The following is a 16,331-nucleotide window of genomic DNA, read 5'->3' as shown; positions in this document are numbered from 1 at the left end:
AGTTGTTGAACCACTGTTTAGCCTGGTGAACTGCTGTTGCTTGGCTATATTTGGTTCGGCTAGACGAAGAAACAACTCATGCATTACTGCTTCGCCTTCAAGAGTGGAACGCGACAGCGTTCCCGTCGACCCGCCAAGGGGTGTAAGACAATGGGCTACAGGGCAGCGACTACACACTAAACATTTTAACACCCTTAAGGGTGTAAATCAGTTTGTCGCCAGACGAACACCCTAAGGGTGCTGTTGTCTACACCCTACAGTTGGGGTGCCACTATAGCACCCTAAAGGAAGGGTGTCCAGCAAAATAAATTTAGGGTGTAAGGGTGCTCGTCCAAATTAACACCCATCTGTGTGGGTGTTGGAAGGGTGTACACCCTTTTATTTCTAGCGTGTATGGAAGGCAGATTCGGCAGTACACGCCTTCAATAACTACTATGTACAGCAATCCTCGCGCAACTATTGCGTGTGCCAGAAGGTTCAAGTTCGGCTACCAAACGTACTGTCGAACAGCCGGCCTTGAAGCTTCGATGGGCATACACAACACCTATACGTGTGGATCACATTACATATTAGTAATTCATGGTGTATATTGGAAAACCTGTCTTCGCTGCACAAATACAACCTAGCAAACTTGACACTTTTGAGCATGTATATCAACACCAAGGTTATCACGATTTCCATATCCAAATAACATGCAACACAGACTGGTAAGATACATGCTGCATTTTCAAGAAAACGCAAATATATTTATTGCATGCTGCAATACAGAGTACAACATATACATAAATCACATGAAATATAAACATGCACAATCACCAAACACATCGGTAAGTACTAGAACATGTACATTCCCCACAAAGGTACCTAAAATATATGTATTGATCAAATCTGTTATTAGAGAAGAAACTATGTATAGCGGCACTGAAAGAGCCTAGGTTGATTCGCAGTGTTTTGGGCCACATAAAGGAATAAATTTTTAGTATTAGGCTCCAGTGAACGAAAATTCAAGTTTCGATGCCTTAAAAAAGGCATATTGCAAAGGTGAATTAGGGAAGCAATTGAAATGCAGAGCAAACGCACAAGAAAGACACCTGTTATTTTGTACACTAATGTAATCGCAAAGCATTATGAAAAGTTTGGAAAGTCGATGTAAAGCATAACTGGCCAACATTTTTCAGACTGAAACAATACTTTCCAAGCATAGACATGCTTTAAGTGAGGTTTATGCCAGAAGCCTTATTGCTAATTTTCTATTTCCAACAAGATTACTTGAGCACAAAAAATACGTAGAATTTTTTAGTGCCTACATAGTTTGTCCTCTTTTGTGAAACGAGAGTTCTCTGGGCTAAAGGTGCTGTGTAGCGGTTTTTCTAACTACAATACCAGTTTCTATAAATTTTTGTTTTGTAACTCTAAGGCACTGGTACATATACAATATGTAGTTTGAAAATAGGTTCTTTTCTTACTATAAATCAAAAGAGTGCATATTCCACATCTACTAGTGCCTGGGTGCAAAGTGCAGTAGGAGGCCTGATAAAAACAAACCACTGTTGATTAAACGATTTTGCTGAGCACAAAATGTGGACAGTGTTTTAAAATACATAGTAAATTTCTAAATTATTTTCACTTAGATGCAGTAATTCAAGATTAAGGCATGCTATAGCATGTGAGCATGCAAATTAGCAAATATGGTTTAATAAATTAGCCATACTCTGGTTACTAAAAGAACACAGGCATAGGCAGTCATGCAAAAGTTCAAGTTAAATATCACACTGTTAACATTTGCCAGCAAATAGTCGTATGAAACATTATAATTATACTGAACAAGGGTAGTTTCTTGGGATAGTTTGCAATTAATGAGATAAAATTACGTACAGCTTAAATGACAAGAACTGCGAGAGATGACAGACTGCGCTGACTTCCAACAATATTTAATCATGTTGCCACATCATGTGTATTTGTACAAAATCGGGCATGCGCAGAATATGAGTCACAAGGGGTGTCTAACAGCAAGTGACTGTACTAAGAACATCGCCCTTTGAAAAAAATAAACAGAATTTCTATCTGTTGAGATACAAGACTTCACAAGGAGTCAGCACGATAGAGGGGTCACTAACGCACACACTAACCAGTTTTCTAGTGAAATCTGCTTCTATAGTTTCCCGGATGACCTGTGTCTCGCTAAAGCTTCCGTACCTTCAAAGAGGGGCACGCAGCCGCAGTCCCAGCAATGGATGCCGAAGTGGCCTTGAATAGTATTATGGACGTTGTTATCGTGCTCTCTTAAATGATTGTTTAGGCGCCTGCCTGTCTGTCCAACAAAGTCAAATGAGATATTTTAAAGCTTTGCCTCCTTAACAGCCTCAATAAATCTTGCTCACACGAGATGCAACATAGCGTTGCTGCACAGGCTGATTGCCTTTCTTGGGTCGGCTACCCTTTGGCCTTAATTTCAGGCATAGCGGAACAGCTTCTGAAGTGCACAAAACATGATGAGCGCGCTCGGTCAAGGAACCAGCCGGTTGAAAGACACAGGTTTGCAGTGCTACCGTATATTCATGATGTCTCCCATAGGCTAAAAAGATTAGGGAACCTACAGAAATCGCAGTCCTTTTCTCAGCCCCTGAAAAGCTGGCAAGGCTCTGTAAGTGTGTAAACGCGCCTGAATCACGTCAGAGTTGTTGCTCTGCCGGGCACAGAAAACGTTTTGCGATGTGTGCAACGAATGTGGTTTCCCAAATTCCCATTTTGAGGCAGTAAATATATTGGACAGATAAGCAGGCGCCTAAATGATCGTTTAAGAGAGCACTATAACAACGTCAATAACACTGTTCAAGGCCACTTGGGCATTCATTGCCGGGACTGCGGCTGCATGCCCCTCTTTAAGATACGTAAGTTTCAGCGAGACACAGCTCACCCGGTAAATTATTGAAGCTGATTTCACCAGAAAACTGGGTAGTGTGTGCGTTAGTGGCCCCTCTATCACGCTAACCCCTAGTGAAATTCTGTATCTAAACAGATAGAAATTGTGATGTTTTTTTATTCAAGTGACCATGTTCTTTTTACAATGACTTGCTGTTAGAACACCCCTTGCGAGTGGCTTTCATTTTCTGCACATGACCCCTCTGTGTATACACACACGATGTGGCAACGCAATAAAATATTGTTGAAAGTCAGTGGAGTGTGTCTCTCGCAGTCCTTGTCCTTCACGCTGTACGTCATTTTTTATACTGAACAGCCAATATTGATTCAAAATTAGAAAAATATAGGACACATCTGAGCTGCAAAAATGCAAGTAATGCAGCAAATGGCCTTTAGCTTTCCAAAAGAAAAAGAAATGTTCACGGTTAACCACGAGGTGCAGGGACTCCATTCTCTGAGCATCTTGACCAATAAATGCAGCGCATGGCATTGCTGGAATCTTGCATCCTGCATTAGCAAAATAAGAAGAGAATCATGAGAATTCAGACCGTGCAATTACACACGTACTTTGCGGAAAAATGATAATTAATGTGACTGGGCAGAATGCACTGGTCAGGTAACTGGGCAAGACAAGTTAAAGGTAGGAGAAGTTTCTATTTTGCAAATTAAGGAATTGCATGTTACTGTGAATGCTAAACCACTATGTCATTGTGAACACAAGGCACATACAGCAGCAAAAACATAAATTTACAGTAGCCTTTTCACCATAGAAAATAAGAGTGAATAAAGTTTAAAGACTACCAATGACATTTCTCAACAACAGACATTTGTCCAAGAGTGTGTATGTGACCTTAATACAAAATTGACATTATGAAATCTGCAATATATCTGCATTACACTTTATAAGTACTGCAGGTGAGAAGCTTACGGGATATGGCACATTAAGAGTTAAATGCACAAGGCATTAAAAAATGACTGTTTTTACACAACATTATTACACTAGCAGACAAAGAGAACTGTTTTACAGAGTGTGCACACAAAATGAAAATGAGGGAATCCCCACTGGCATTCTGATTTGCCCTGAAATACATGCATCCAGCCCAACAATATCCAACTCTACAATGCAGTTTATTAGACATTTTCTGCATCCTAAAATTTATCGTGTATTTCTTATTTACTAATTTAGTAAGAATGGGCATTTTGGCATACTTTCCTCGAAGATTTAGCATGTGTGATCAACTATTTTTCTTAGAGCACGCCCCCTTCTTTCAATGGGTTAGCTTGGCAATGCACTGACAAGTAGTATTCCCTTATTTAAACTTATGATCCTTCCTCATGCTCCCACTTCATGCTCTAAACTGTGATGCCACTCCGATGCAGTTTATGTTAATCTGTGACTATTTACATGGTCCTTCTTTCTGTAGCCTCTCAACTAGAGCCTGAAATTTCTTGTCTCCTAGAAGAATCGTTTTTCTTGCCCAAAACATATTGCACGGTTACCCCTCATAGGGGGTGGGGGGGTGTACTTTATATGAGTTTTCACATATTCAATGAACCTCAGAGACACAACCATTTCTCATCCTGTGTTGCTACTACCCGCATGAGTCACAATGGTTGTAAATTGGCTACCTGCCCTCTCTCGCTTAAAAGTATATTTTGCATGTGGAAAATAACCACAAGCATCACATTTCATTGAATGAGTGCTCCTGTGCATGTTTTTTTTCCGTCCTGTAATGGCTAAGTTCGACATGGTCAAGTTGTTTGAAAACTGTCTAGCCTCAACCAATACTTTGTGCAGTTTCAAAATTATGATACATTCATTTTTCAAAACTTGTCCCAAATTCAGCACGAGACATTTTCATGATGCAAATGAGGTAAGATTGTGCTCAGAGACTATGATAGGCCTGCTATATCCTGCAAAACTATGTGAAATGAAATATGCTAGCAATTTTCGTGAGCAGCTAGCTCAGTACAATTAGGCACATTACCTGCGGAAACGTTTTTTTAACGCTCCCGAGAGGTCTTGGTTTCTTGTAATTTCTTCAAATCCCTTGCAGTCTAGATTGCAATCCGGTGCATTTTGATTTTGATGTTGTACTCAAAATAAAAACAGCTGAAATTTTAAGGTTTTGATAATTATATGGGAATAAATTAAAGGTAGAAGAGTGTAATGCAATGAGCAAATAACAAGCTCATTGCAGAGAGTAAACAAATATTCCTTTCCTGCAAATAAATTGGTTGCAGGAAGGTCATACGAAATTAGCAGTGAATGCACAATAAAGAATATGATGCTACAATGCCCTGGCATTCTGTGAATATTCTTGCACAAAGAAAATCCTCATTATGAAAGACCATCAAGAAAATGCAAATGTATACTTTGGATCAGCAGTCATACCTGCAGTATGCACTGTACCATCGGCAATATTTACAACCACACACAACTGCACATCATATCAAGCTTAGGCAGACGAGGAGCCCGAGTTTTAAATTATAACTTGACTTATTTTATTACACTACACAACTATATCTACTTACAATGTTGTCTTCTCAACCGCTTTCAAGAAGACATTAACCATCTGTCTGAAGGCAAACGCAAGTGGCTTGCTCTTGATGGGGGGCGCCAAGGCTGGGCATTGTGAAATTGCTGCTACCATCTGCATGACCTGCGAGAAACAACGCTCTAAGTACAAGATAAACAAATGTTATTAGAGCAAAAGACAAGATCATTGGCAATGAGCCTCGTTTTGGTTTGAACGAGAAAAGCCAAGAATATGGACTTTGTGCTGCTTACTGAAGAAGCAAGCCTCCTTCCAGATGTTGCAGTCATGCATTAAGATTGTCACACAGCTGCATGCTTGTATGCTGCTGTCGCCAGTACGCCAGTATGCTTTGAAGTTTATTATTTCAAGTTAAATTGATTATTGTGTTTTCTTGCCAATTCTTGGCAAACAGACCAGCAATGAAATAGCTCACTTACACACATACTCCCTTTTGAGGAGAGAATTCACACACACGCACGCATGCATGGGCGCGCACACACACACACGCACACACATGCTTCTACAATATGAGCAGCTTCCTGTGCTTGACACACATACAATTTTTTTTATCCTGTGTCACTCCTACTGCTAAGGCATAAAAAATCCTTTGTGTTACCAACCCCAAACTGCTCAACCTACACCACCAGCTTAAACACTTTCTCGAGAGCCAGGACAAGCCTTCTAGCTTCCCCAGTGCTCCAAACTGTAGTTACGAATTTCAATAGGGCTATAGGCGACAGCTCTCGAAGGGCATGCAAATTACTCGGAGACCTAAAGCTTGTATATGATACCTCTAAAGCACAACACTTCAAATTTTCAAAATTTATTAAAGCTCCTGAAGACAATTGCTATATACGTAGAACGTCTCGAATAACCTGCCGCTAACATTTTCAGCGGTTGTCTGCATCAAAAGAAATGTGGGCTAACGGGAAATCCACGTCTTTAAAACACACTACCAGATTTATTATTTATGCTTTTTATTATTTATTATTATTATTTATTTATTTTATTATTTATGCATTTATTTATGCTCTGGATGTACCGTTCCTTTCACAATAATAAACAAGGCTATTGATTTATCAGTGCATGGGAGGCAAAAGGACGAAGCGTATACTTGGCGCCTTCCCACTGGTCCTCCCGAGAAACGGCGCCTCATACAGCAGTTGTCCAGGGTGGCTTGAAACCAAACTCGGCTTTCAGGCGGGAACATTCGCTGCACCAAATCGGAAGAGTTTTATTGCGAGTAAAACTCTACCCGCCTCATGCAATACACACGCACGCACACAAAACGCACCCACACGCACACACAAGTATACGCACTCTCAAAGCGCAGACACAAACGCGCGCACGCGCCCATTGAACACAAACAAGCACACATACATGCATGCAGGCAGACACGCTAATACGTGCACGCACACACAGCGACCCACAGACAACACTCACAAAACACGTACGCACTAGACACGCGCAAACACGCCGGCCCATACAAACCGGCATGTACTGAACGCGCGCGCGCGCGCGCACGCACGCACGCACGCACGCACGCACGCACGCACACACACACACACACACACACACACACACACAGCGAGCCGAGCGCACGCACGCACACACACACAAAGCGAGCTGAGCTGAGCGCACACACGCACGCACGCACACACAAATCAAGCCGAGCGCGAGCACGCGCACACGCAGAGACAAAGCGAGCCGAAAAAATGCTGAAGGCGTCCGGCAAGCAGCAACAGCAGCACGCGACCGCATCAGGGAGAACCAATACCGCGCCGGTTCCTTCGAAAGGTGGCTAGGCCAGTCCTTTTTCTACGCGACGCAAAAGTGGTCGACCACATTTAACTGAAGTGCGAACGACCGTATTACAAGCAGCCGCGCTGAACGCACAAGAGAATCACATCAATGAACGTTCAAGCGCTGAGACACAAAGCGTAACTATGCAGGCGCACCACGCCCGATGTAGATTTGACAAACATTAGTCACACGGGACGCGATCGAGGTAGTTAACTTGCCCTAGTAGGAGTGCAGCTGCTCTTGCTCTTACATTAGCGAATTATGAATTATGCTACGAGATCACAGTGAGATATTTCTAAAGCGAACAAAGCAAATACCAAATAAACGGGCACTTGCCTGAAAGTTTCCATCATGCCAGTACTACCCACCGGGCACTTTGCAACTTCTCGTTTCAGCCTTCGTGGATCCATCTTCCAGTGCGTACGAACGCTTTGCTTTGAAGTGGGGCACGAGTAATACACAAAGCATGGGCCACATCTTTTTCTACCCCGCGCGCAAAACTAATCACACGTTTAAAATTACTTCGCACAGCGCGCGACGCGTACGCACGCGAAAACGAGCATGATGGCGCAGCTTCCGCCTTCCCGTCGTGCCGCGCGCCGAAGTGATGGTACAGCGTCGGCCGTCACTTCCGGTCGCTTTTCATTGGGCATGGGGTGGCCGCGCAAATTGAACGTTTATTCTGACAGGTTTGCTTGCTCGCATGGCCGCCTGTTTGCTGCTGCTTCGTTGTGGTCTCTAACTAGAGCGGAGAGGCGGGTAGTTACTACTACGTTTCGTGCGGGGAATTTTATTTTGGGGTGGGGGGCGCAGTCTGTGCTGCATCGCTGAGGGTACAGTACACAAATCGGGACCGTGAGCGAGACGATCGGCGCTCTTCTGCTGGTGCGATTAGATTATTCGCTGCGTCCGAACGAAGCAACTTTGCGAGGTCACAGCGTAGTTTCAGCGATATCATGGCTCGATAAAGACGCTCACATCTTGGTCGTGCGACAGCGAGGCGTAAAAATTCACGAGGAGACTGAAGACTGCGTTTGCAAGTGCGTATGCTCTGGATAAGAAATTACAGCTTTGACGACACCAGCCCTTAATATATAGGCTCAGCCTTACAAGCTGTATTTGAGGATGCACTTAGAAAGCAGATCAGTAGCTTAGTAAGCCTCTGAATGAATTAGGCAAGGTACGTGGAAATTCGGGTTTGAGAACTTCCAACGTGATCTCGCCTCTATAAGTCTTCTTTATGGATTCACCATGCAAATTGTATGTTGATGCCATTGTACAGCAGAGGCTCGTCCAACAGCACGTCCCTGTTTGTTCAGCAATGTATCCAAACAGCTTCTTCCATTTCACCACTTTTTGTTGGGCTATTAAGGGCACCGAAATATTAGTGCAGAATTGCGCAAGTTGCTCTCGTGTTTTCGCTCTGCTACTGCAGTTTTTCTAGAAGTGTTTAATTGCATGTTAATATTCCTGTGAGCACGAAAAATAATGATAATGGAATTGTAAGTGAAAGGGCGTTCTTTTTCTGGATGATACATTTTTGGAGTGGCCGTCATGCCAGTAACATCAGAATCCTTGAAGAAATATCGACAGTCACTTAGAAATGGGAAAACTTAATCGCTTCACGCATCTACACTTGCAATTGTCACGTGACCATGATACGTTAGTTCATACATTGTCACGTGTTCTTCACAATACTACCTTAATCTCCCGTAATCCACCGTGCTATAATTTGTACAAACCTTAATGCCATTTATTCCACCCTTATACACATTATTTCACATTATTTACCCATAATTGCTCATACTTAACGTTGTTGTATTTACTACCTTCTCTATCACTACTGACGTCATACAAGACGGTGATGACTTCACATTTTATTTATTTATTATATACATTCAAGGCCTAGTAGGCACAACAGAAAGAAGTGGTGAAAATATGCAATAATTGCAATGCAGCGCAAAAATAGAAAATCAAACCATAAGATGATTTGAACGGCGACCTTGAATTAGTGGTGTCACAAATTGAGACTGTTGAGGCGGGAAGGCGGTTGCATTCAGTGGCTGTTCTTGGCAAAAAGGAAGAATGGCACATCAATTTTGTGTTGATGGTCGATGCGAGACGAGAACTTGGTGTGGTGAAAAGATTTTCTTTACGGGAAGGGTTAAATTAGCATATTCTATGAAAAAGACAGAGACGAAAGTATTTGCGACGTAACCAAAGGTCAGGTTCACCTAGTGTTCTTTTCATGGACGTGACGCTAGAATGAAGTGAATAATTTGAGAGAATAAAACGGGCGGCGCGGTTCTGAATGCTTTCTGAATGCTTTCAAGGGAAATGACAAGATTGGCATGAGCAGGGTCCCGTATGGATTGTTGTTGCGGAGAACGCCACCTTTCCTAGCTGAAAGGCCATGAAACGCTTTCGCATTAAAAATGCAATACATACACACATTGCTCAATGCGTGGTCGTGTACACGTTACTCAGACTTATGCATCAATACGTTCAACACCCTTCAGGCGTTGATTTAACACCCTTCTTTGAGCAAAGTCACACCTTATGTGTGGTATCCACCCTTGTGATAGGGTGCTTTGGCCGAAAAGGGTGCTAAAAGGGTGTGGGCATAGGTGTAAATGCCGAAAGCACCCCTATTAACACCCATAAGGGTGTAAAAATGTTTAGTGTGTACGCGCCCCGCATTGGACGCGGTGAGCGTCGAGCAAAGCAGCGTTCGGCGCGGCAACGAAATGTGCGCCTGAGCAAGAGACGCACGCCTTAGAAACAGCTCGTTTCTAAGGCAACACCGCATTCACTAGAGGCGCTTTTGTACCGCTTTGAAGCATCGTACTCGTGGCTCAGTGGCAGCGTCTCCGTCCCACACTCCGGAGACCCTGGTTCGATTCCCACCCAGCCCGTCTTGCAAGAGTTGAGCCAAAGCCACTTCTCCTCTGTCGTGACGTCACGGTGTCACGTGGTTTCATGGCGACACCGCCGCGCCTGAGGAGCTGGGTTGAGCTCTCGTAATATGCTTCGCATAAAAAGAAAGAAGGAACGACGGCAACAGTGGCACACTTTTCAAGAATCAGCAACAACATTCCAGTGGCTCGCTGGCACCGATGATGGGGTCGATTTCGCTGTGCAACCAACGCACTATTTGTTTCGAGAAACGAAAGCGACGCCGGAATTCGCGTTCGGTCATTTCTTAAAACGCGTTTCGCACCGGCACCCGCTCCCCTTCCTCCTCGAGCAACGCCAGCGCAGCAACCTAAGTTCCCAACGCAAGTGCCATTTTCTCGAATTGAACTATGGATTGGATTCGAACGTGCTATTCTGCAGCCGCAGCCGCCGGTTCGATCCAATCCAAACCACCAGACCCGCCATGCGAAGCCGGTTTCGTAAGGAGCGTATGATCGCTCCAAACTTCCCAACTCCCGTCGGGTTCGGCGCCTAGCAGACAACGTGCTCGTTTGCACCTTGTCATGTGACGTCGTCATTTTGCGAGTCGTCATGTTGACGTCACCAAAAACGTGGACGCGCCCCGCAGCTGGCGGCGTCGGCGCGGAGTAGGCCAATCCCGCGCGCCGTTGACCGAACGAAGGCGCCGAACGACGATCTCCGATCGAAGCCCCAAGGTTTTCGTTCTCGTCGTGGCTGTCTCCATCTTCAGAGCCCCTTTTCTGCCACGCCTTCTTGCTAGAGAACGCCCCGTTCATAAATAGAAATAAAGGACGAAGATTGGACACGAAAGGGCGCAACGGCGAAAAAAGAAAAACAGATGACTTGTTGCGTCCGCGCCCGTGACTCGACATAAAATTCGAAGGATGCTTAAGCTGCGCCTTGAAGAGTGGAATGCGATAGCATTCAAACATCCCTGACTGCTCTTCACGCTTCCCGGCAAATGGAGCATATGTAATCCTAATGTTAACCTGAAAACCCGTGCCTTGTGTGTGTGTGTAGTGACTTTTGAAGGAGAGGAAGAGAGAAGTGCATGAACGGCGAGCTTTGTGGCGGAAGCACGGCCTCTTGCTTGGTTCACGATGCGGCGGAGGGGAACGCCAGCTGGAGTTAAAGGGACACTAAAGGTTAGTAGCAAGTCAGGTTAAAGTGATAAAGCAATGCTCTAGAACGTCTAAGGCGTCAATATAATCGCGAGCAGAGCCTTAGCAACCGAGCAATTGAGGTAAATGCATGACACGATTTGAGACGCCCCAGCGACATTCTGGCACTAGCCCGATGACGAAGGCACTCCTCATAAGAATTTATGTCACTAGTACTCAACTACTCGTATTAAAAAGATCATTTCATTAGATTAAAAGACGGAAGAAAATGCTACTTGTCTACTTCTGTTCGATTGCAAGAAAAAAAACATATTGACGTTACGCTTGAGTTGTATGGGTGATCTAAAGGTTTCGTTTTCGCTCGACTCTGCGTGCTTGACTTTGGGCCGCGCGCGCTTTGGAGTTTTAGTTGTTTCGTTATCGCGTCGTGCTGCGGTGGTCCTGCTGGCTCGCAAAGCTTGCATTTGGAACAAGCAGCGATTATGCCACGTCCATCTTATATCGTGGGATGCGCGATTGGTCCGCAGAACTTGGCCAAGGGCAGATGCAGCGGCGAATCCAGCGTTATTTATCACTGTGTGGCAGCAAGTGAACCTGTCCGTTCGAAGTGGTTAAGTGCCGTACCTTTGCCACAACGCCCTGGAAAATAGCCGGAAAAATCACGTAGTGTGTCGCTGCACGTTCGTGCAGAATATTACGAGTTCGACGCCGACTTACTGAAGTCGTGTGGAGTGCCTTTCAAAGCAGGCCGCCGCCGTAGTTGCACGCAATGACGCCGGCAGCGTGAGCCCTCAGCAGCAGGTCACGTTCTTTAGTGCTTACATCGCTGAAGTCTAGCCCAGCATCGCGGGCCAATGTGTCGTTGTCGGGGTCGTCCTTTGCAACGAGCGTAGAAGTTGGCGTCATAAAATAGAGAGCCAGCTTATCCTCGCGCGCTTTCACTTCCGCTAGCCACCATAGTTCCGCTTTAGCGCTGCTGTCGGCTCCATCTTGGCTCTGTTTATGGCCACGCGTTTACGTTTTGCGTAGAAAAGCCGTAGCGCCGTCTGCGGGCGCCGTTTTACTCACCGACGTTGCAACGTCACCACATGAGACCATGACGTCACTACTCCTCGATGAGAGGGCGGGCGATTTCAACTGCGCTAGAGGTACGCGGATGCTTCAGAATGCATTTTCTCTTAAAATACGTCTCTTCTTCGCACAGAAAAAAAGTGTTTCGAGGTTTCTCGGATGATATTTCAAGAGTCAACGTTCACGTAATGTTAACCTTTAAGTGCCCCTTTAATGGAAGACACCGGGCGCACCGCTCCGTGGCCCTCGAGACGCCCAACGCGCCGGCGCGCGCAATATGGCGGACGCCGCGGCTGGTCTGTGAATGCCTCGGCCGGTTTGGGTTTGTGAAGGGGTTTGTTTGAGTTTTTGCGCAAACTAATTATTTTGTCTGGTATAGTGAAATTACAATCCGAGGTATATTGTGTCTGTCGGTGTGTGGAAGTTGTAGTTTACGATTTTCCTGCGTATTTTAGCTTGTGAAATTCAATTAGTTCAGCCAATGCATTGCATCATATGGAAGCTGCGTATACGCGGTTGTAAAATCATTTCGCCGATGCGACACCGGACGGCGGATTTCCTGCGACACGGGCTCCTTAACGCTTTCTTAAACAGAACAGCGCGTATTTTGTTAGGGAGTAGGAGGGACACACGACACGGACAAGCCCTGACTTGCAACTGAAGTTTATTGCTTGGAACGAGGAATATATAGCAGCTCCAAACGACAAGGGAACAGAAAAAAAAACATTCATAGGTTCACAGTCGATCATACATGCCGTATTGAACAAAGCAGGTAACTGTAATTACCATAACCCCCCCCCCCCTTACGCTAAATATGATAGTTCTTTGGACGATATCGATAAGGTGGGGCAACTGACGCGCGCGTCTTTTAACCAGGCGATATGAGCTGCTTCGTTGATTTCACGCGTTAGTCGGTTACTATGTTTACTTAACACCTGTGTTTGAGCGAAGTCAGGGTGCCAAGCCTTGCTGTTCTGTTTAAAATGGCTTACCAACTCGCCCCAACGTCTGTTTTACCGCTATCACGTTAGTTGGTGGCTGTAAAATCTTTTTGCCGATGCGACATCGGATGCCGGATATCGTGCGACAAGGGCTCTTTACCGCTATCGCGTTAGAAGCGTCCGCAGCGCCGCGTGCTAGTTCAGGATTCGCGTGTTCGTTCCCGTCGAAGCCGCCGCAGCGCCAGCCGTAGCAGGGCTACCTCTCGGCTACTCTCGGTTATCGCCGGCGAGCACGGAGGAAGCGCGGAAACATGCACGCTTGCAGTCACGGAGGGACGCGCATGCGCGCAACAGGGGCGCGCCAGTCGCTCTCGTGTCCCGAAATATTTTGTGGCCGAGTGTACGCCATCGCGCTGCTGGAAATTGCTAAACAACGGAGACACGACGAGAAAACGGATGATTTGTCATGTTCAGCTAGCACATTGCACGTCGTGAAGAAAGCTTCCACATGCAAAGTGATATCGGTGAAAGGAGAAAGCAGATATACGAATGGCGTAGTTAAACAAACAATACAGACATCTTTATAATAGAAGAATAACAATGTTTAGCAGTTTAGCCTGACGGGTGAAGCACTGAAAGCAATAGCAAGATTTTAGCGTAGCACTTCAACAACTCGGTCGGTGTTCTTACTACACACGGTCACGATGTGTTGTCGTCAGGCAGCACGCAAGGACATTCCGGCTGTGCAGGAGGAACAGCGCCCTGGTAGCTACCAGGCTTCTCACATTGCTCGAGTGACGAAGCGCGCCGCCAGGTGGCGTGGCAGGCGCCGCACCTCCATTGTCCACTATAGATGAGACCGACGATAAACCATCGACGTCAGTCAGCGACAAGTTACGATCAGTGAGCGCCTGTTTAATCCATTACCTACTGTACTAGCTAATATAAATAATCTATAACCTCAATATAGCAGAAAAATGTTTCACGAGATTTTTTAAATAATATACCGCATTGACGTAAAAACCCATGCCGATCATGCGAACCGTGTGTATTGGCGGTTCGGTCGGTAATTTGATGCAGATACAAGCTTGTGTTGTGCTTAAAGGGGCCCTGAACCACTTTTTATCGATGTGGAGAAATACATTTGAAGTGAAGAAAGGCTACTTCAGAACCACTTTGCCGCAAAAAGTATTTCAATGCGTTCAGCAGAAGCGTAGTCCTCGGCACTCAAACACGGCCGCAGCTGTGCTCCCCTTCCTACGTCGAAGACGCTACGTCGGTGATGCCACCGTGGTGCGCAGTTCAAGTTTCCGATTCGGTGCCTATGCCACGCTAAAACGTGAACCAAACGCGGCTATCCTCATGGAGCCGCAGTGCGCTTAGCCATGGAGTTTCCCAGGAAGGTCTATGCGCTTAGCCACTGGACTCGTGGCGGCACCTCGCGGCGGCCGCGGTGTAGCCGAGCGCCGCCACCAATAGCAGCCACGTATTGGGGTGTGCTTTATGACGAGATCGAGCACACAGAAAAGGGCGAGGATGATGGGGTTTTCGAAACGAGAGCGTTTGAGAGAAAGGTGACTTCGCGCTCCGCTTGCGAGCTCCACGGACCGCGTACAACAGCAGAACTTGGCTGAGATGTTCACAACAGCGTATGCTACCCGCAGACTATGTTATTTCACCAAGCCCGAGGGGTGGTTCAGGGCCCCTTTAAAGCGATGACATTTCAGGTCACGGAAATATACTGCGGAGATAACTTTGCGAGAAGGACCAGCGGCACAGTGTTTATTCTACAGAACTATAGCGTCGTCTTCTTCGCAGCAGTTGGAAAGTTGTCCACTTAGCCTAGCTTTCTTTCTGCGATATCTGTATATCTACACAAGCTTTTTTTTTTTGTGGCTTGAAGCGCTGTATGAAAAGGTACTAGAGGATATCCAGTGCGCTATAGTATTTTTTTTTGCATGTTTTTGCATATTTGTGCCCCGCGCTTGCGTCATAAATTGTGCTGCATTTGTAAACGACTTTGTCGTCTCGATCGTCCACAGGTCTTAGCACACCGCGATCGATATGAGTAAAACAAACTTGTTTTTGAAGTTTAGCACGCAGTCGTAGGGAAAGCTCTAACTCTTGGGTGTTTACGTAAAGCTTCGACACGCTTGAAGCAAGGATGAGCAGCGTTCTGCACTGACAGCGGACACACTCGGCCACATAACCAACTATAGTGGGTCAGCGCGGTATGCACGAATTAAATGCTTTACATCTTATTTCGGGTGTGCAAGGAGTTACGGACGCTTCATTCTTTAGTCCCTCGCAGTCCGTATTCAACACGGAATGATCTGGGTATTCATGTAAGACAACACTGAAGGGGGCACCAGCTCTGTCAGCAACGATTGAACGTCGTTGTCACGAAGCTAAGTGTGAGCATCGGAAAATTAATAGGTGTTGAGGCACGCACACATTGTGGAAATGAAAAAATAAATAAATGAAAGATCAAGTGTGGCATTGAGGCGTCGGCGGCTCTGTTTCTTTGCACGCTACTCACGTAGTGCGCTGCCTTTTCGCGGTCACATGTAGCTCGTTCACGCGCATGAATAACACAGTGCACGAAAACCGTCAAGTTCCGTGCAGTCTTGCTTATTTCCCGTAACGAGGCAATCACTGCACAAGTTACGAACTCGACAGGCGCAACCGAACGCTTGCTGCTTACCTTTCTTCCCCATCGAAACGCAGTTTTGTGTATACGACTTGATCTCCGAGGTCTATATACGGAAATAGAACCGAGTAGAAGCTTGCTGGCCACAAAGTCCTTTCTGTTTACCGCCCCTATCATGCAGTGCCGGTTCTCAAGTGCCTCTGGAAACTTGTACGACGGAATGTACTGCACACAAACATAAACTTGTGTCTCGCTGAACATCGATCGCAGAGCTCTTGCGTGAGCAGCTTCTTAGTTCGCTGGTTCTTGGCGCAGTCAAAAGACGGCACAGTAAAAGTTGCCTGGC

General features: G+C 45.7%; 1 protein-coding gene and 1 long non-coding RNA gene across 2 annotated transcripts in view; both read right to left on the bottom strand.

Annotated features, from left to right (window-relative positions):
* Positions 1-16,331, bottom strand: part of LOC139060956 (uncharacterized) — a 278,066-nt gene that overhangs the window by 90,336 nt on the left and 171,399 nt on the right. The gene's annotated exons all lie outside the window — the stretch shown is intronic.
* Positions 2,934-7,820, bottom strand: LOC139060954 (uncharacterized). The gene is made up of 3 exons (XR_011515118.1): positions 6,577-7,820; positions 5,458-5,585; positions 2,934-3,429 (listed from the first exon to the last, which is right to left on the bottom strand). It is a non-coding gene; the product is annotated as an uncharacterized lncRNA (long non-coding RNA).

The sequence above is a fragment of the Dermacentor albipictus genome, chromosome 6 (assembly GCF_038994185.2).
Source record: "Dermacentor albipictus isolate Rhodes 1998 colony chromosome 6, USDA_Dalb.pri_finalv2, whole genome shotgun sequence".
Classification (NCBI taxonomy): Eukaryota; Metazoa; Arthropoda; class Arachnida; order Ixodida; family Ixodidae; genus Dermacentor; species Dermacentor albipictus.
The sequence above is the reverse complement of the archived record's forward strand: the minus strand, read 5'-3'. Positions and strand labels throughout refer to the sequence as shown.